This window comes from Carassius gibelio, chromosome B2 (assembly GCF_023724105.1).
Source record: "Carassius gibelio isolate Cgi1373 ecotype wild population from Czech Republic chromosome B2, carGib1.2-hapl.c, whole genome shotgun sequence".
NCBI classification, from domain to species: Eukaryota; Metazoa; Chordata; class Actinopteri; order Cypriniformes; family Cyprinidae; genus Carassius; species Carassius gibelio.
In genome coordinates, this window is record NC_068397.1 from 2,837,645 (window position 1) to 2,858,720 (window position 21,076).

At 35.7% G+C, this 21,076-nt stretch overlaps 1 protein-coding gene across 5 annotated transcripts in view; it reads right to left on the reverse strand.

Annotated features, from left to right (window-relative positions):
- LOC127951051 (adhesion G protein-coupled receptor L2) overlaps window positions 1-7,867 on the reverse strand; it is an 87,112-nt gene extending 79,245 nt beyond the window's left edge. The window contains exon 1 of one of the 5 annotated variants that reach the window (XM_052548667.1): window positions 7,054-7,867. The gene's annotated coding sequence lies outside the window, so the exon portion shown is untranslated. The remainder of the gene's footprint in view (window positions 1-7,053) is intronic. The other 4 variants (XM_052548665.1, XM_052548664.1, XM_052548666.1 and 1 more) reach the window with 4 other exon arrangements.
- Between the last annotated feature and the right edge of the window lie 13,209 nt (window positions 7,868-21,076).

Here is a 21,076-nt window from a genome sequence, read left to right on the forward strand (position 1 = left end):
TTAAAATCTAATTTATTATTATTTAACATTACTTATTACCTTTACTTTATAATACAATGTGCCGTCTATAATCATAATCCAATGCTTGTTTTTCAGTTCCGAGTATGCTAAATGTTTCTGTATACAACCACAAGCATGAAACAAATGTCTGTCTGCAATGCAACTAAACTCAATGTACTATTTTTATGACTTTCACCATTAGCAAATAGCTCAAAGCTTTGAGCACTCTTAACAGCTCATGATTTCCATAATTAAAACCCAGAGCAATCAGCAATCATGCTCTCGCTCGCCTCGGTGATCAACACACGCGCTTTAGCATCGCATCTACAGCAGGACGGTCATGCCTCTTTATTCACACGCCTGTTCGAAATGGAACGAATCCGAGCCAATCAAGAGGGAGGGAATGAATTAAACAGCACAGCCGTCTGGCTTTCTGCACCTCTTCATGTTCATATACATGAAGAAATAGAGGGCACCTTTGATTTCTGCATCAATTTAGGGCAATGGAAGAGCATGAGAGGCAAATAAATATCTGCTTAAAAAATAAGTCACAATTAAAATATAAAAAGCAGCCAGTTTAGATCTACACTCTCAGAAAAAGAGGTACAAAAGCTGTCACTTTTTTTTAACCTCTAAAGGGTGTACATCAGTACAATAAAATTACATATTACTACAGTTTGAAAGGGTATCATCACAGTGACAGCTTTGATAGAGAACAATAATTACCATGCACAGACGTTGCAAAACACATCTTTTTAAAGGTTTTTTAATTTGATTTTTTTTGCATGGCCTAGCTGCATGTTTTTTTGTTTTTGTTTTTTGTTAGCCATTTAACAATGATTCATAACCGTTTGGCACAGCACTTCAGAAAACTGTCATAAAATAATGCAGCCAGTGCGACTACATATGTCCTTTCTACTTAGAGCTGCGATAAACCATATCAAGATCACAGTAAAACTTGATGTGGATAACTATGATAAGCTCTAGACATTTTTACTGCATGCTCTTTGAGTCTCTGTGTGAATGATTGCCACAGAAATGAAATGCCAAAATAAAAGTTTAGTTTAACTTGAAGAAATTATGACAGAAATATATTACTTCTGTAAACTAAAAAAATACAAATAAATATATATTTTAAAGGAATGTCATGCAAATATTTTTCATCCATGTTTTGATATAGCTGTTTTACAGCATCTTATTTGACCAAAAAAAAAAAACTATTAAAAGTTATATTTTCATATGACTACATTTTCTATATTTCTTGCAAATGTTATGTAACTTTGATTGAATTGTTAAAGTTTTATGAATTAATTCCATTAAATATTTTCTTTCTTTATTAGTATTAGACATTTGTACTTGAAATTTGAATTAAAATCACACATAATCCAGAAAAAATCCTGGAAAACGATATTTTGAAGAATGTTCATAAATATTGGTAGCCATTGACTTTAGTATGTGAAAGCCAATAGCTGCCGTCAACTGTCTTCAAAATATCTTATTTTGTCTTCAACAGAAAAAAGAAACTCATACAGGTCCGAAACAACTTGAGGGTGAGTTAATAATGACAATTTTAATTTTGGGGTGAAATTGGTCGCGCAGATTACAAACGGTCACAATTTTGAGCCATGTTTGCCTTTAATGGTAAATGGATATTGTGATAAATATCAATATGAAAAAAAATATATTATGATAACATCTGTGGCCGTATCGCTCAGCCCTAATTATGTTTAAAGAAAACATGGCGTAATCAGCAGACAACTACTATCTTGAGCGACACACACACACACACACACACACACACAATATATACAACATTCCCTGCCAATATCTGCGTGTGCTTCCTTCTCAGCTGCAACATAATCAAATTAATTAGAAATGCCCACAGAGGAGCATCATATATTATGGCTGTAGCCTCTGAAGAGCCTGTGGTCTCTGTCCATGTTAATGCAGGCGTTTGTTGTGGCGCAGGAGCCCGGGGCCGTGGACTCTCACAGGTCAATGCTAATCCCTGATAGATGGAGCTCCGAGACCTTTACCCATTCATCAGCCTGCCATCCACAGAGCAGAAAGCCTCTCGCTGCCATCCATCACATCCAGCAGCATGTGTTTAAAACACTGCTAATGTGTCCTGTTCACACAGCGCTACGTTAGGTGTGCAATACAGCTTTACTTAACACACAACAGCTCGGTTTCCATCCAAAGATTCAGCACCAAATTGGAATTGGAAGCACTCTTTCCATTCTACGACTCAATGAGAACAAAACAGTCACTTCCTGATAATCGTTCAGAGCAGGATGCTGCTGTTTGGGAACGCAGTCGTGGTCGACAGTTCTAGAAGGCAATTAAATATTTTGATGATATACCTTGCTCAGGCATTTCAGAACGACCAAAGCAACATTGGAGACGCTGTGCAACGAGATCGATCCGCTGCTAGTCAACTTATCCCGTCTCATAGCGCAAACTGACTTTGTTGATGCACATGGTGGAACTTATTCGCCAAATGTGTTTCCATCGTAGCTTATGTGCATTTATTCTTATCAAATAAAAAGTTTATCCTACTCAACTGTGCATATTAGTTATTATAATGCACATGTCCATCTGGCATTTTTATGTGATATTCCAAAATTCCAATAATAAACAGGTGGATGGAAACAAAGCTAATGTTATTCTACATGACTTAAAACCTTCGGGTTATAAAATAGAGTAGAAGGGTTCAAATCATTAGCTGAAGCTTGCTTTTACACTTTGTTTACTCCCAAGTCCATCTCACTAACATTGTTTATTGCTATTCACAGATTTTTGTACGAACGGTCTGTTAGCGCCATTGAGTTGTACAACATTTATATACTCAAAGTGATTTAAGCATGTACAACTTCAGAAACATATGTACAAATCCATATAGGTTTATTGTACTGTACTGATAAATGAAAGAAGGAAAAAAAAGCTTCACCAAAATCACTTCAACTCTTAAAATGCTGAATAAAAACATTTCCATCGCTATCTTCCTTTCTCCCGTCTCTTTTCACACAGATTAGCTGCTGAGGAACATTTCTACAGGAACAACACTTTTTTCCTCTCCAACATTTTAGCCTTCATTAGTGAATCGCTGAGTGACGATGGCCATGCAAACAGTTTGTGTTTCCAGAGGAATCTGTGGCATGCTAGCAGCACGCTTTACCAGCTGAACTCCAGCGACAGGAACGCCGTGCATGCTAGCGCTCGGTCTTTTCTCTCTTTTTTTTGTAAGATCAGAAAGAAATCTGACCTGTACAGCATTGTTCTGCCTCTTGCAATACAAAGCAGTTTAATAACCAAGACAAGAGAGGATTTTGACAGTAAAAAACTATTTTAACGGCCTTTGTTTACAAAAAAAATGTTGCTAGATGATCAATACTTCTCAGCGTTATCACTTAAAAAACCCTATTTTCAGCTCCATGAGGATTTGGCATCTCTTACATTTTTAAATGTTGTTTTTAATGAAAGTTCAATGATTGCAAAAGTATTTGCACAAGCAAAATAAGATTTGCAAAAGCATAAATAAGTGCAAATTAAATGTAAATGTAAATATTAATATATTAATTGCATGAAGCTACTTAATTGATAATTAAATGCTTTTATTTATTTTTTAAATGAGAAGATTTAAACACCAGATCAAAATTCATATAATCAATAAACATTTATATTTTACTATAAACACGCAATAAAGGTATATTGTTTAAAATGTAAGAAAACAGAGGCAACGTTTGGCAGGGCACTATGCTGAGCTCTCTGTGTGCAATTAAAACAATCAGCCAAAAATTCCTGATTCAGAAAGATCCACCTTCAGCCTGAGAACGGAGAAACTCCTGCCAAACGCTTCAGCACAGTAAAAGAGACGGTGGAGCAAACACTAAGTAGATTATATCTGGAAAATATTTTCACCATACACAGTGCATTTGGATTGGAGTTTACATACTAAATAACAAAAACACAATTGTATGATCTTACAAGGGCATCAAATTACATCACATTGCAAATGCTATTGGTATAGATTTTAATTTTTGCATAAAGTTACTTGTGTGTGCCAGTGTTTTCTATCCATGCATAGCATTTAATTTGGAAATATTACATTTTTATAAATGTAACTGAAAAACCAATATAGAATAATCTCTAAAACTGACGATAAATTCGTTTTATATTTGCAAAAGCATTCAATCCAAAACAGGGATAAAACAAAATATCAATCTTACTTTAGATTAAGTTCATATTTCAGTTTGTCGTTTACAGAATGGTTGCTGCTCGTATTAAAATGTATTGTCATATTACACAGCATATATAGAGATTAATATAAATAAAATACATTTTATTTAAACATTTTATTTGAAAAGTAACTTCAAAGTTAAACAAGATTTTGTACATACAATTCTATAATTTTTTTTAAATGTTTTGTGATAACAATTGAGAAAGCTTTACTCTGTCTGTCTTTTAATATACTTCAAGATAAATGCATTAATTTCTGCTTTTCTTTGCATGGTTCCAATGTGATCAGTCTCCATTCATCGAGTAGACTTTAAGGAATTTAAGAAGACAAGCGCGTTGAGGAAACGGTTCATTACTTCAATGCATTGTGAACACATGTACGGGAACAGGACTCACAGACAGGTTAGGACAAGAAATCCTCATTCACACATTTGTGGATTCATAATCCTAATGATTGTAACTAATGATCTATGCAGCAGTTAATTCAGATGTAATATGAGAAGCATTCCTTATGCATGAAGTGCATCAACTGAATTTTTCCACTGCAAAAACATCATTGAACTTTTCCAGATGCATCGCTCCTCATTGCAGACGGCTCCGTACCATTTTTTCCACCAGCTCCAGCTCTTTCTGCCTTTCACCCCAAGTTCTTGAGCCATTATTGCTTTCGACAGATAAAGTCTTTTGGCGGATGGAGTCGGTAAATAGTGGTAAAAGAAACCAGTGGTGTAATACGATATAGCTGAATGCTCTTTTCAATGCCGTTTCCTTCAAAGCAATGCATATGCATTTTGGCATTCTTTGGCTTTATTTTGACAGGACAGTGCAATGTGACGGGATCAGGAAAAGGACCACAAGCCGGGACTTGAACAAAGTGCAAAGTGTGGGAGAAATACCCACAATGCTACTGACTCCGACAACAGCTTTCTTTCAGAAAGGACAGTGAGCGTCCTGTTTTACACCTTCAGAGTGTGAAAGCGCATTCAATGCGTGCAACGACTCATTATGTGTGTTACAGAGCAAGATCAAGATCAAAACATCCAATCAATAGAATAATCATCCATAAAGGAACCAATCAGGTCAACTGCTGCTATATAGATAAAAACGTATGCATTTCTCAGATCACTGTTGGTCTGTTAACATACAACTGAAGTTTCCACCAACAGCTGTTTTTTGTTTTTTTACTACAAATCGTGATAGATTGGCCAAAGAGTTTAGGTGAAGTTTTGGGAATCCACAAACCACACAATAAAATCACTTAAAAATTAAAACCTTTCTTAGAACATTCCAACATCAAAAACCCTAAATCCTCCGACAAAGGAGATCTGGATTCTGTACACAGCACTTAAGACTTTCTGACTTGGATTTTCTCAATAGTAAAAGAGTGGTTAAGAAATACATTTGGGGGAAAAAATAAAAAAAACATTACGTTTAGAAATTAACTACTTCTTCAAAGAAAAACTGAATCACTGTACACACTTTAACAAAAAAGCCTTCCAAAAGAGGGTTTTCACAGTGATGTCCATTTTTAGAACCTTTTAAACAACGAAAGAATCTTTTTCCACTGTAAAGTGTCTCTTATGGAATTCCAGAGTTCCACAGATGTTAAAGGTTCTCGGTGGAACTGTGGATGACAGTAAAGAAAGGATCTTTCTAAGAGTGTGTGATAAATGGCTCAACAGTATGTTTCAAAGATGTAAGAAAACAACCGTGAGCCTGGGTTTAGCCATTCTTTCGGAGGGGGTGCTGGTGGCTCACGGTTTTAGCAATTGAGATTCAACCACTTTGTCATGTAAATGCACGCTTGGAAACCAAGTGCTAGAAATCACAGGCAGTTGATGTGAGCTGAGATGGCACTTCCTCTAAAGACATGCACAACAAATGGAGCGCACCACAACTGCGCATTTGTTCATGTGAGTCCACTCTCTGCATTCAAATGAACGAGTGCTAAACAATGACTCATAATTCAGATCTGAGGCCGAACATTGCAATGTTAACTGCAGCGGTTTCCACATGGATGAGTCTTTTATTTAGTTTTATATAATGAGGCGAAATGTGAAAATTCTTCGGTTTCCCGTTAAAAATGGAATTGTGTGTTATTGCTTGTATGTGGCACACAGCAGAAAAGGACGAACACGAGCTCCACGAGTGTGTTCCTCAGGAGCCATGAGCAGCTCATGGTTAATAATGCATGTGCAGTAAAATGATCTTAATTTAGCTGCTGTGCATCCACCTTCAAAAGCCAAACTAAAACTAATTCAACTGGGCTTGTCCCAAAATATCCCATTCAAAAATACTCATAACAGGCCACAGTGTTAAATTACTCCATTCCTATAATTTACTGAAACTTTTACACAGTTGCTTTGGCAATATTGTAGCATATCCACAATAATATATATATAGATTTTTTTTTTTTTTTTTTGGTTTTGCACCATAAATTTTCGTTTTATTGCACAGGTCTCTATATTTCTCCTACAGAGATAATTCAACGACAGATAAGCGTGATGTATAGCCTCCCAGGAAAATCACATCTGGCCCTCATCCTGTTCTTTTTAAAGAAAAAAAACATGTCTAACTAAGACAAAGTGCCCTTTTTTACGTTACTGAAACAATGCACGCACAATTAGGTGCCCTGATATGCTTTCACCCCTTAAATGAAATCTTAGTAGGTAAAAAGTAGTAGGTTAAGTGAGATGTGTTTTGTGTGAACCCCTGCAGTTCTGCTGCTCCCAGTGTTTAACACGCGAGGCTGTGCGTGTGCAGAAACGCAAGAACACGGTATTCGGAGATACGGGTAATGTGAAAGGTACTCACGGATTGAGGAGTAGTCCCAGCAGATCTATTGACGCAATGAAAAGCGAGGGTTTCTAAGTCACCTCTAAATCAGCGCACAAAGACTTTCATCGCGCGCTCAGGTAGACAGACAGATCGCAGTCCAGAAAAACCAAACCACATTAGGCCTGTGAATATAGAAAGCCGAGACAAGAGAACACCCAGTTCACGTTTAAAAGAAGCATTTCGCCGTTTTCAGCAGCCGGGGTTGTCCCGCTCCGTGCAACACTCGGTTTGGGGACGAGCGCAATGAATGCGCGTTTAAATCAAAGCCATGCGCGCTTCCGTCGTCACGATGGCCCGACCGGTCTCCCTCCGAACAACCGTCTGCGATACCGACACGGCGCACAGTCCGCTGAACGACTCCGCTTTTTCTGAAGACTAAAAGGAAATTCCCCTGGTGTGGTGCTGCGGTCCCGGAGCGGAGAGACGGTGTGCTCGCGCGTCGAGGACGGTACACCGGCGGCGCGTGCGTCTCACTGCAGAGGATCGCTGGAAAACACGGTCTGGAGCGGAGAGGAGCGGAGCGACACCTGGCCTACAAACTCAAACCCTTTCGAGGGGCCATAAACCTCGTAGAAGTCTCTCTCCTCAACAACTGTTCAAACACTGCCAAAAGTTTGCCTTGGGACGGAGATATAAATCTGACTTCCTCCAAAACACTGCTCCGTTCACAGAGACATACACTCAGATACTCCTTCAGGAACAGAGCTGGTCAGATTAGGCTGTTTACCATCTGTAATCCAGCACTGATTACTAATGACATAATAACTGAGGTGTGGAACACATCTATTGTATTGGATTACACACACGTGACATCACGTGACAACAATACACAGTGTAGGTCAAAATTATACATTTTTCTTTCATGCCAAAAATCATTAGGATATTAAGTAAAGATTTTGTCACATGAAGATATTTTGTACATTTTATACTGTAAATATATCAAAACTTCATTTTTGATTAGTAAAATGCATTGCTAATAACTTCATTCAGACAACTTTAAAGATTTTTTTGCTCCCTCAGATTCCAGATTTTCAAATAGTTGTATCTCATCCAAATATTTTCCAATCATAACAATGGAAAGATTATTTATTCAGCTTTCATATGATGTATAAATCTCAATTTCATGAAATGTACCCTTATTACATATTAGGTAATGTATTACAACTTGTATTTGTAATCAGTATTTTTGATTACTTTAGATTATGATCTAAATCGTATTAGAAAATCGAATCCATTCTGCAATATGGAATCTAATAAAAATCTACTGAAATCTGATTGTGAGCATTTTAAATGTGATATCATTTATTTTGTAATTACTTTTTAGAATTAGTTTACATGTTATTATATGTAATCAATTACAACAACTATACATACATAGTTTTCATATTAATATTTTTATATATTAATCCATTATAAATCAAGTTAAGATAAATTAAAATCAGAAATGTTTATTTGGCAACTAGCTGAAATATAAAATAAGTTTGAAATTTTATTTCAGTTAATGTTTATTTTACTTCAAGTAACAAAATTTTTTTTTTAACGATTGTAATTTTAGATATTTTTAACTATAATAACCATCTGTACAGTGTATTTATTACATTATAAACAACAATTACAAACACATAACAATTGTGTAGTCAGTTTACATTTATTTTACCGTTGTAACACTAACAATAATTGCCAAACATGTTGATTTGTATGAAATCATCTGTTATAAAAGTGAGAAAACTTACTTTTTATTTTAATTTATTTTGAATACAACTAATGCAATTACAGTTCTTCATAACAAATACCCCACATGTTGCACCTAAAGACTCAAGCGTTCACATCTAAATGGACTTTTGCACACAAAATTTAGCGCACTTCTAAATGAACGTAAGTTAGATTAGATTCAAAAGCTCCACTTTTTACAATGTAATGGTTTTTATATCAGTTCAGTTATGGTTGATGAGCACAAACTGTTTGGTCATATTCCAGTTCTGCTGTCACACATGGATCCCACTGTCCCTTAGACTCAAGCTGGAGAAGGAGCCGCGTGATTCCTCTTAGATTAAGGAGGAAATGTGTGTTTGATGCTGAATGAGGTTTGGAGATCAGCAGGAAGTGCAGAGGTGAATGAATGAATCAGACGGACTCTGGGGTAACTTGAGCCACATGCAGTCTTCTCAACACTTCACCCAACAAAAACATGCTTGTCCAGCCATTTGTTCCCGACGGTGTCAGTAATATCCCCCTGAGTTACAGCCTCAGGAGAGCCGAGGGAACAAATGACATGTGCTGCAACTGTAGTCGCGTTATTGAAACACATCAGACACTTTTGTCATCGGGATTCCTGTTCAGACAAGAGTTCCTCCGAAAAAAAAAACAAGAACGGCTTTCATTTTGAGAAATGAAACCCAATCGTATCTGTAAAGAGACTACTTCATTTTCTCATTTTGTTTCTGCACTACAACTAGTTTTGCTCTGCTTTAGAAAAAGATTAATTTCCATCTTTTTTTTTTTTTCCATCACGAGGACATAGGCAGGTCAGATCTCTTATATGCGGCGTCAACATTAATAATATTTTAAAAAAGGAAAGCAGGCACACAAGGGAAGCGATGAATTTGGGTCAGATTCACAAGGTGCACAGCGAGTGGATGAGTGCTGTGTGCATGCATGTGTTCATAGGCATAAATTTACATAATAAACAATACCTGAATAAATGAAAACAGGTGTAATTTGAGGGAAAAAAGCATAGGTTGAACAAACAGAAGGAAATGCAAAGAGATGCCAACATTCATCATATTCTGTTTTAATGTGTGGAAAGCAAACTCGTATTTGCATGATAAATAAATCTATCTATTTATTATTTTTAACAAACTGTATCCACTCTAATGTAACCATAGCATGTAAGTCATTGTATCACCAACAGAATGTGAAATGCATGGACTTCTTTTATTTTTCAAACAAAATAACTAAAGAAAAAAAAAAAAAAAAAAAAAAAAAATATATATATATATATATATATATATATATATATATATGAATTTCAAAATATACAATAAATTGTAAAAAAAAAAAACATTTTGTACTAACATATATTTCTAAATAATTCTATGTAAACTTATTTTCTAACAATACTCATTTTTGTGTATTTCTTTACATATATTTAAAATATATAAATTCCACATAAAATACATACACATTTGTCACATTTGAAGAAAATCCTTCTTTGTTGTATTGCACATATATGAAATCAGCAAGGAACATATCCTCACAAATTTCCAAAATAAATTACAATTTATAAAAATGAAACCTGATTAAAAAGTATTTTCTTGCCCCAAAACACATTTTGAATTCTATTTTTATAAATGAAGGTTGAAACTAAATAAATTTTCAAATATATTTAATTGAGCTGTTTTCAACATTATATTTAGCATATATTTTAAAATAAATGTTGTATTTAATATTTTAATATTTCTTAATTTTTGTGTGATGTTTACAGCACTACAAGCCAAACAAACCATGAAACAAACTTATTTTTTATCCCAAAAACTTATAAAACGATCAATAAAAAAAAAGAAATAGAAAACTTCTATGAACTTATAAATACAATTGTTTTATTTTATTTTTTTTTATAATTTTTAAAACATCTTATTTGTCACTAACAACCAGTCAAATAAAAGAAACAGATTACTGATTGTATTTTGTACATCTATATATGTACTGATTTGAGACGGATTCCTGCAGGCAAATAATGTTTTCCATTCACATGCACAGGCTTCAGTGTTCTCATCAGCCTCTTCTTTGTACTCTCTCCATTCCTACATGTGTTTCCCTTTTAGACATATTGTTCTCTATGCTGAGAAAACCTCAAAAAGAACGGAGAACTTTTCAGAAAGTGTCGCACCGCTAATAAGAGAGCGCTGGAGAAGTATATATCTGTGGTAAATGAGTCATTGGTTTGATGGGGTAAAAAAAGATGCACTGTTGTGCAGATGACTCTCCATCAAGACTTTATTTTTATTTTTTTTAATGAAACACATTTTGGTGCCTTTTAATGGGAGACAAAGCACATGGCATGCACTCCACCCACGGAGGTCGCTTTCATAACCCACTTCTGAAATCACATTCTTTGCTGCTGAAGTCGACTCTATCCTTCATAAGTCTGTGAGAGACGGAGAACTGTGATGCTGCGCTCGAAACTAATGAAACCAGACAGTGATTCAGTCAAATATTAGTGTGCGCCACACCGTGAGCCCAGGGACGTTAGCATGCGTGTGAGTTCTTCAGAGCATAGATGTGCTGTGAGTGAATTGTGCTCATGAGCAGCTTTTGAGAAAAGAATGTAAAAGATTATTCATCAAGACTTAAACAGATTTGGGCTCTAATGAAAATGAGGGACAGTGCTCAGGCACGGCAGTTTGCTTAAAGATTATATATGTGTGTGTGTGTGTGTGTGTGTGTGTGTGTGTGTGTGTGTGTGTGTGTGTGTGTGTGTGTGTGTGTGTGTGTGTTTTTAAAAAATGCATTCTGCAATATAGGGTATGTTTATAATAATACAAATTCAATCCATTAAGAAAAAAAGTCAAATATTTATGTAAATTCGGAATTGGAATTTCTCTGGATTTACAACTCCTTGGGAACTTTAGGGATAATGCAAGTACAAAACTACATGAAATATATCACACTGTAGTTTTTTTTTCTTTTTCTATACATATTATTTCTTTAAGAGCTTAATACATGCATTAAAGGTAAAGAAATATAAAACGAAGATGGCACACGACCTCTTCTGTGAGTTTTGCACGACCAGCTGAATAGAATATAATGTTTTAAACATGGTTTTGATGCTTTTGCCACATTCTCCCTGACTCCCCCCTTCACCCCTACGCACTTCTCTTTGTTTGATAAGTTTGTGGGCTTATGCATACACAAATAAAAGTGAAAGCCAGTGTGGATCCATCTGACAGACAGCTGGGACCTGTGGCATATGGCGAAGCAGGCTGGACGCCGTCCAGAGAGACAGAGAGCACAAGGAGAACGACTGGTGTTTGGGGTAAGAGAAGAAACACAGAGAGGGAGAGACGGGCCCCAGGCAGCCTGCCCTGTCTTTGTTTACAACAGAAAGCCATTGTTTGATGTGGCCCCAGAGCCTCTGCTTCAAACCAGGCTTCTCCTGCTACAGGATGTGCCACGATGCCAGACGCAGACCAGGACTGGAAAACTCCTTCACCGAGGAAAACGCTCGGGACACTGGATTCTCAGCGCTCACTATCTGCTCCTCCTGGGACGCTCATCGCTGAGGCTACAGAAGCTGCATTGTTACCCAGCCAAACCTTCTTTAATGTTTTTTCTTTCTCCTTTTTTAGAAAGCAACCAGCATGGTTTGCTAAACACAAAACGCCCACAGCAATGTGTGCTTTGGTTTGAGGGGCAAATGAAGCTGGCGACTTAGGAAGTCAAAGGCATGAAGATATGCTCTGTTATAAATATACTCTATTCTGGGCAGCAAAGATGAGTTTAAGTCCAAAGTTTTAGTTTCCTGAAATTGTGAATTTTATCTGGGTGCTCTAGTTTAGCCCACAATCCAAAGACAAGCAGGACAGATGAACCCGAGACACTACAGTATTTAATCATGTGTGTCAGTTCCACATCAATCAATGACAGCAAGTCACACAAACTAGTGTCTCAAAGTGATTGTATATTGGTTCCCATTTAATGAATTTCATTTTTGCACTAAATAATGAGATATGAATTCTGAATGTTTAATTCAGCAAATAATCCATCCTCAGCTTAATCAAAAGCTTCTCTTCACTGCAGTGATACCCAGTGAAACTGAAACGGTTCTAAATCCAAATATAATTGAACCCCTCTTCACATCTTTTTAAAAAACATAACAAAATAATATGTAATTTATTTATTTTTTACCATAGGTCCCATGCAATGCATGCTGGGAACTACCGTTTCAATACAGTATGTTGCTGAAAATGAACTATTTACATTTAAATTATAATTGATATAGATTGCACATTTTATAGAAATGCATTAATTGAAAAAAAATCACATTCAAAACAAAAACACAATTCTCTTGTGTAGATCACAAATAATATGATTACGTAAACTGTACAGTTTGTTAGTTAATGTAGGTCTATATATAGTGTATATATATGTGTGTATGATATACAGTGCCCTCCATTATTATTAGAACATCTCGATTATTGCCTAGATGGTGAAAATGGGGATTTTAGCTCTTTTCTTACAGCCACTTTCTCTTCTGTGAAGCTTAATAATCTTGTTCGGCACGTCAGTATGATATTCTTTGGTTTTACTCCTTGTGATGGATGATTAAAGGAAATTGGCCTTTGTGTTCCTCATATTTATAATCTTGTGGAACAGGAAGTCATGGCTGGACAATTTCATGCTCCCAGTTACCCTGGTGTGCTAAAAAAACAAAACAAACAAAAAAAAAACATTAGAAATATGATTGGAAAAATAGATATTTTAATTTCTGGGGGTGCCAATACTTGTGTCCAACATGCATTGGAGAAAAAACATTTATTTCATCATTCCATTTATTTTCACAGCCACCTTTGATTTTATTTACCAAGGGTGCCAATATAAGCGGAGGGAACTGTGTGTGTGTGTGTGTGTGTGTGTGTGTGTGTGTGTGTGTCTTTCACTTGTGTAGATTTTATGGTTTGACCTTAGTCCCAGACATTTACTCATAAAATAATAAAATCCATCATAAACGTATTTAAACCCTATGGCAAACCAATAACGCTTCCCAGACTGATAATATTAACACGCAAAGTAAATATACTCATAATCAATATTTAGGCTACCTGTGACTTCATCTGTGTTTTGCTAAACATTACATATGCTGCAGGTGGAGCAGATTCCCAGTCACACTATGCACAACTACTGGAAGTGTGTGTGTAAAAGGCCTTTCCTAAAACACACTTTCATAAGACGTCCAGGGACCCGAGAACTGACACTCCTAGACAGGGATGAACCGAGGCCCATAAATGCATCATAAGCATCACAGATGACCTGTTGTATTACAAAAGATCAGGGACAATTAGATTTCACAATTCATGACCCCTTTAAAAGCAGATTTGGACTAGATGTAGCAGTCAGAGCGTGTAAATGACTGTGCTCCGGGGACTGGAATCTATAGTTAGCTGTAATCACTAAACAGCTTTATGTGCAGAATCCTGCTCGTCTGGTTTATAGCACACTAAACACTGCAGATTTAGACGGAGCAGGGCACGCTTTTATCAGTTAAAAATCGAACTTAGACTGAAACAACAAGTAGCACTTTTTCACAAATTAATGAGGGTTATATTGGCCTGATATAAGTATCTTCTTTTAAAACAAAGAAACAAAAACCAGTGTAATAGCGGAAGTGTTTTACATCTGTGAGGTGATTATATGTTCCTGTCAGAATTGTTTTACAGATACGAGCTTAAAAACGACTACAATCTCATGCTAGGTAAAAATGTAAGTGGTACAGTAAAATGCAGTGTTCTGACACTAATATTAATATCACAACACTGTATTTTCCACTAATATAGAATATGTCTATTATAGGCTGCAGTGTGTGATTTGAGGGAGTTGTGAGGGGATGGCAACCCAAAAAGACTAAACTAGCATCCCTTCTGTAAAAGCACCATTCTTCTGACCATCTTTTACATGAATATGGTTGTCTATTACGTAAAACTCATCGTGCAAATTAATATATTAAAACTATAGGATCATTTCCAAACTATAAATATCTCATATCTCTAATCTGAGCACAGGATCAATCCAAGTTTTCATCCAAAAATGCCCTAGAAAGGAGCAAGGACATCATCAGTAAAACGAAGAGAACAGAAGGTACGATGGAAAGTGTTTCTGAACAGTCCCGTGATGGGACAGAAGAACGCGTCACAGAGAAAAGCAGGCTGCTTTATTCAATAACGGATCGCTGTCAAAGTTATATATAACTGGAAATGAATGCATTCACTGAGGCTTCACACACATGAGCATGCTTAATAAATGCATGCATGTCAGGTTTAGTCCCCAAAGTGTTGAGCTATCTGCTTCTTAGGGAACCGTTTAAGCAAAAATAATAATAATAATAAGGTGAGACCTGAAAAGTGTGGGGCTCAAAATAATGGTCATTTTGAACGCACTGAATTAATATGTATGTATGTATATATATATATAAATTCTGTTTAGAATCACTTTAAAGCATGACGATAACAATGAGACTATAAACCATAAAGAGTCAGTGCTGCAGTCACTTCAGATTTGTTTTGATGACATAATGTTTAATTTATAAAGCTTGTATTTTCATAAAAAAGTTTTTAATGATTAGCCAAAGTTTGCAACCGTTAGCTATATGATGTTAATCATTTCTTCTTCTTTAACAAGTCAGCCACTGGACATAATATAAATCAGCCAATGCATGGAACTGATAAAAATGAAAGTTAAAAGAAAACAGTAAAAGAAGCGTGGAAAATGATATGGGCAGCGAATAAGCATAAATTAATAAATCAGTAAATCCAAAAGTGAATGGACCACTATATAACTAGAAAAATATGAAAGAGAAAAGTCAATGTCCCCTAACTAACCTGAACACAAAGGGGGTTTATTTCTGAAAGTGAAAGTAAAAGAGAGACCGAAACGAAGAGAGGAGAGAACAACACACACACACACACACACACACACACAATCATAATATAATTTGTCAAGATAGGAAGCTGAAAATACTCACTTAGCCCAAACTAATGAGACGATCAGAGCTGATGATGATGATGATGGAGCGACAACACGATCATTTAATATTGTGCCTTATTATTTATGATTGATCAATTCTGCTAACGTTTGAGTGATTCCTAACATCCTAACATTCTTACCATCTGAAGACATGTTCTAATGACTGTCAATAATTATCCTAAATTTATATTAAATAATTGGTCATATATATATATATATATATATATATATATATATATATATATATATAGAAGATATGTAAGACTGTTATAAAAACAAACAAATGAACATGATCAGTTGTTATAATTCATAATCTACTCTCTCTGATGTTGACAGCTAATTTTAAAGTCAATATATTACTTATATGCACTTATGCTCATCATTTGCTGTTTTAAACAAAAGTAGATTTAAATGTTGATGCCATTAAAAGAAACAATCCCCATTTTTTTTAAATATATGTTTATTTTTGTATATTTACAAACCTCCTTCTATGTACTTTACCCACACATTTTCTCCGTTGCTTCTCTCGATGTAGTCTGTGTGCTTCTGTATGTAAGTCATCACAGCGTTTTTGGTTGGAAGAAGTCCGTCTCAAAATGGCGTCTTAAAAAGCGGTTTGTTTCAGTAGCGGTGACTTACCGTTGTTATCTCTCAAACAAGCCTGACAGAAGACTTGACGCTAATCTCAGTAAACGGCATGCAGTGTTTTGTGACACCCTCGCTGTGGTCATGTGGTTTAGCATCCTCAGTTTAGTTTGTCTCTGTGTGTTGTGTATATTTGTGTCCTGCCGCTACAGTCACGCTATTGACAGCTGTATTGACCTGACTCCTGAGCGTTTGGTAGATGAAGCCTGGAAGCAGTGTCAGGATGAAATACAGCGCAGAGATCCAGGAGTGTCTGCTGACAAACAGATCATGTCACGGTGAACAATACAGCGGCTGATGGTCTGTGCAGACGTGTAGAGATACAGAAGCACAGGGACAATGCCTCACGAGCCGGGACAGTCCCCATACAAGACAGGATCAGTGTCAAGAGACATTTGACTCACAATTATTGTGTTTTGCTCACCATCTCCATGGCCTGCAGCTGTGCTCCGATGAGCCGTTTTATTGTGTTTATGCAAATGTTTTGAGGGACAAATCTCAAAACTGACACTTTAACTTATAAAAGTGTCATTTTAGTTTGCTAATCTCCCGTTAGCTTGAAGAAACCCATTCGATCAAGTGAAGGAATTCAGTTTCCAGTCTTCTCACTTCCTGAGAACTTTGGCTTGAGAATAAACACCTGCAAATCAGATTGTCCGTTCAATAACAACATTAATGGTAATGCTTTTAAATGAATTATAATTTTTTTTAATATAAATATATATATAGCAAATAGCAAATACAAGGACTAATCACATGCATCATATCACAGCAGAAAAAAATCAATCAATCAATCAATAATATAATGATTAAAAAATGTATTTACAATAGACATTATAATATAATTATATTAAACTACACATGGGTGATTAACTTCCATTAAGTATTCTTTTTATATAAAAAATGTTAAAAGAAGAGCATATTGCACCTGTTATAGATGCTTTACTGTTTTTATATTTTGAAATATATGCATCTATGCACATTTTCACTTCTTCTCAAAGTACTTTAAAACACTTGATTTGCATTTATGCATATGGAATTTACACAAAAATAAAATGAATAATGAAAGCAGGAAAATTGAGTAATGATTCTTCGATTTACAGGATAAATGAAATGCTTTTAAAATATTTCCCAAAACACTGGGCATCTTGGCAAGTGGGTAATTGTTTCAGTGGAACTTTTACAATAAATAAATAAAATCACTTTTAAATATTTGTATAAATTGTCTGGTAAGATGAGTTATTTTGAACGAGATTCCGTTAATCTTATTTGGAAGGAGGAAATTTTAAGACAATGTGAATCCACTTTGCATTATTAAAGACACAGAAATCACAGAAGGAGCAGTTATACAAGAGGGAAGAAGTATCTTATTTTACAGTTTGCAGTAAATGCGTATGGCTGATGTGTAGAGATAAATTAAATGCATTATTCCCACAGGAAGGAGCAGCTCTCTGAGTTACACTTTAACATCCATTCACTGGTCATCACAACACAGAAAAACAGACTCATTCTCATTCATTCACTCATTCTTGTCTTTCTCTGGACTGCAGCTCTGAGAGTTTCATATTGTTACTAGGGCCGGGACTCGATTAAAAAAATTAATCTAATTAATTAGAGGCTTTGTAATTAATTAATCAAAATTAATCGCATTTTAATCGCATATAAATATTTGACCTGAGAACAGTGAGAAGTAATTGTTTTTCACATGGATTTATAGTATACCATTGAATAATGACTGAATACATAAGCTTAAGCAACAAAATATTGTTTATTTTTGTTCAACCAAGTCTAGCAGACCAGTGCCATTTTTGCCATTAAGTGTATCAATAGCATATTTAGAAACAATTTAGAAATAGCACATTCCAGAAATTCAGGAAGCTTATAGGTGCTGGAACCTTCTGTAAAGTGTTTTTTAAGTAAAACACAATACTGTCAATTACATTCAGAACATTGGAAACCCTGACTATTAGAAAACATCTCTCTGTTGCTTCAGAGGCCATAACATACTAACTCTCAATAACCTTGGCCAAAACAATAAAGAGTTCAACATAAACTGTTGCACCAACAAAATAATACATAGTTCAACATAAAGTGTAAAGTCCACGCTAGCTGCTATATGTTTTGCGTTGAGGTGATACTTGAGGCTCGATGTGCTGCAGTGATATGCGGAGCGAACGCTAGTTGGTGCTTCAGTATAATCGGTCCGCCGAAACGCGTCCAGTGAGAAACGTTCCGCGGTGCAAAAATAAGTTATTAAAAATGCGGGATTTTTTTCTGTAATTAATTAATCTTAGATTACGCGTTATTTTTTGTGTAATTAATTAATCTCAATTAACGCGTTAAAGTCCCGGCCCTAATTGTTACTGGATATTAACATCCAGTTCATTATATATTAACAGATATTAACATCTGTAAACCAAGCCACTTCTATCAAACCTCAACAAATAATTCAGAACGTGGCAGCAAGATTAATTTTTAATGAGCTGAAAAGAATACACGTCACACCTCTGTTTATCAATTTGCACTGGCTTCCAATAGCTGCTCACATAAAATACAAGGCATTGATGTTTGCCTACAAAACTACCACTGGCTCTGCATCCATTTACCTAAATTCATTACTTCAGACTTATGTGCCTCTAGAAGCTTGCATTCTGCAAGTGAAAGATGCTTGATTGTTCATCCCAAAGAAGCACAAAGTCACTTTCACAGACTTTTACATTAACTGTTCCCTCCTGGTGCCCAAGAACCGGCTAAAACACATCTCTTCCATCTTTACTTGAGACTCTAACTCTAGCACTGTGTAACTCAGCTGTTTGATTTGGTTTCCAGACCCTAGTCTTGCCTCATTTAACCGATTTGCTCATGGATCCTGCATCATCTTCTGTCTCCTCTGAGTTTTTATTTGTGGTTGGACACAAACAACCGCTGGCATCTCTCAACATGAAGGCAAGACATATTAAATCTCAGCCACACCAACATCATAAAGATCAAGAGATCATGAAAGCCACATGGGACAAAGAGAATTAAGTAAGTATGCATAAAACTGAAATTGAATGATCTGAAATATCTGATAGAAAACCAAAAGATGCTTAAAGACTTTTAACTGGAATCATTGCATCAGCAATAATGAATGAAATGAAGTTGATGGACACATGCTTAATTTAGAATTGATGCCATACAAATATGTTTTGTAAAATAGAAATGTGACTCTGGAGCACAAAACACAAGTCACAAGTTGCACATGTAGGTTATTTGTAGCAATAGCTAAAATGCATATCATGGAACAAAATTATCGATTTTTCTTTTATGCCAGAAATCATTAGAATATTAATTAAAGGTCATGTTCCATGCAGATATTTAGTAAAGTCTGTGTTTATTACCAGCTCCAGATATTTTTCATGTTTTATTTCACAACATAACACACATCAGCAGTTTTTGACTTCTGCATGTTCTCCATTCCCCTGGCAATTCTTTTCCATGATGCAGTGAAGCACAGATTTCCAAAACTGAGGAAGCTCTGGTCTTCACAGATCATTTTATAATCTTTTATAATCATTATTATAATTTTTATAATCACATTTATTAATTGGAAAATTTGGCGTACACAGTCTAGTTTCAATTATTACTGGTTTTCTAACAAATCACAGGTGCATTCTTTGTTATTGGGCTTCTAATTTGGGGCATGTATATTCACAATAATTTGTTTTTAATACTACATTTTTATATGCATTGCATGACTTGTTAAAATAAAAAATTTAAAAAAGCAATATTCCATACTCATGATGTTAAAAAAGGAAGAAACTTTATATATATATATATATATATATAAAATTATTATTATTAGGGGCCAAGCACCGAAGGTGCGAAGGCACCTATTGTGTTTGTTGGCGTTATTATTCTTCTTCTTCCACCCCAAGTCTATGGTAGCCCATTGAACCGATTGCGGGAAAGTTGTATAATTTGGCACACTAATAGAGGACTGTCTGAACATTAACCGTAGCAAATTTGAAGTCTCTAACTCAAACTCTCTAGCGCCACCAATTGTCTAAACTTTCAAAAACTTGATGCTAATAACTCTTGAACCTTAAGCCACAAAATGAAAATTCTTTTTTCCTGTGATTCCTTGGCTCATGCCGAGTCGAATGGACACCAAAATTCAAAAATCGCAAGTAGTTTTTTCGCTATCGTCAATTGTTTGTAAAACCTACTTTTTCGAACTCGTCCTAGGCCGTTGCACCGATTGTCACGAAAATTGAATCAGATAATCTTCAGACCATGCTGGCAAAAAGTTATGGAATTCAAGTTGATTTCTCAAACCGTTTCCGAATAGCTCATGAACGAATTCTTCGAAAAGCACGCAAACGTGAACGTGAGGCTATATCTCCGCAACGGTTTGGCCTATTGAGACCAATCTTGGTGGGTCTTATAACAACCATTCCCTGGGACTACCTGCAGTGTTTCGGCGCTGTGCCCCCTAGTGGTCAGGAGATATGAAAAATGCATGTTTTTGCTCATAACTTCTGAACGGTTTTGCCAAAAATCACAAAAGTGGTGTCTTTAGATTCAGTGCATCATTCCGAGTCGAATGATACCGAATTTTCCCAATTCGGCCATT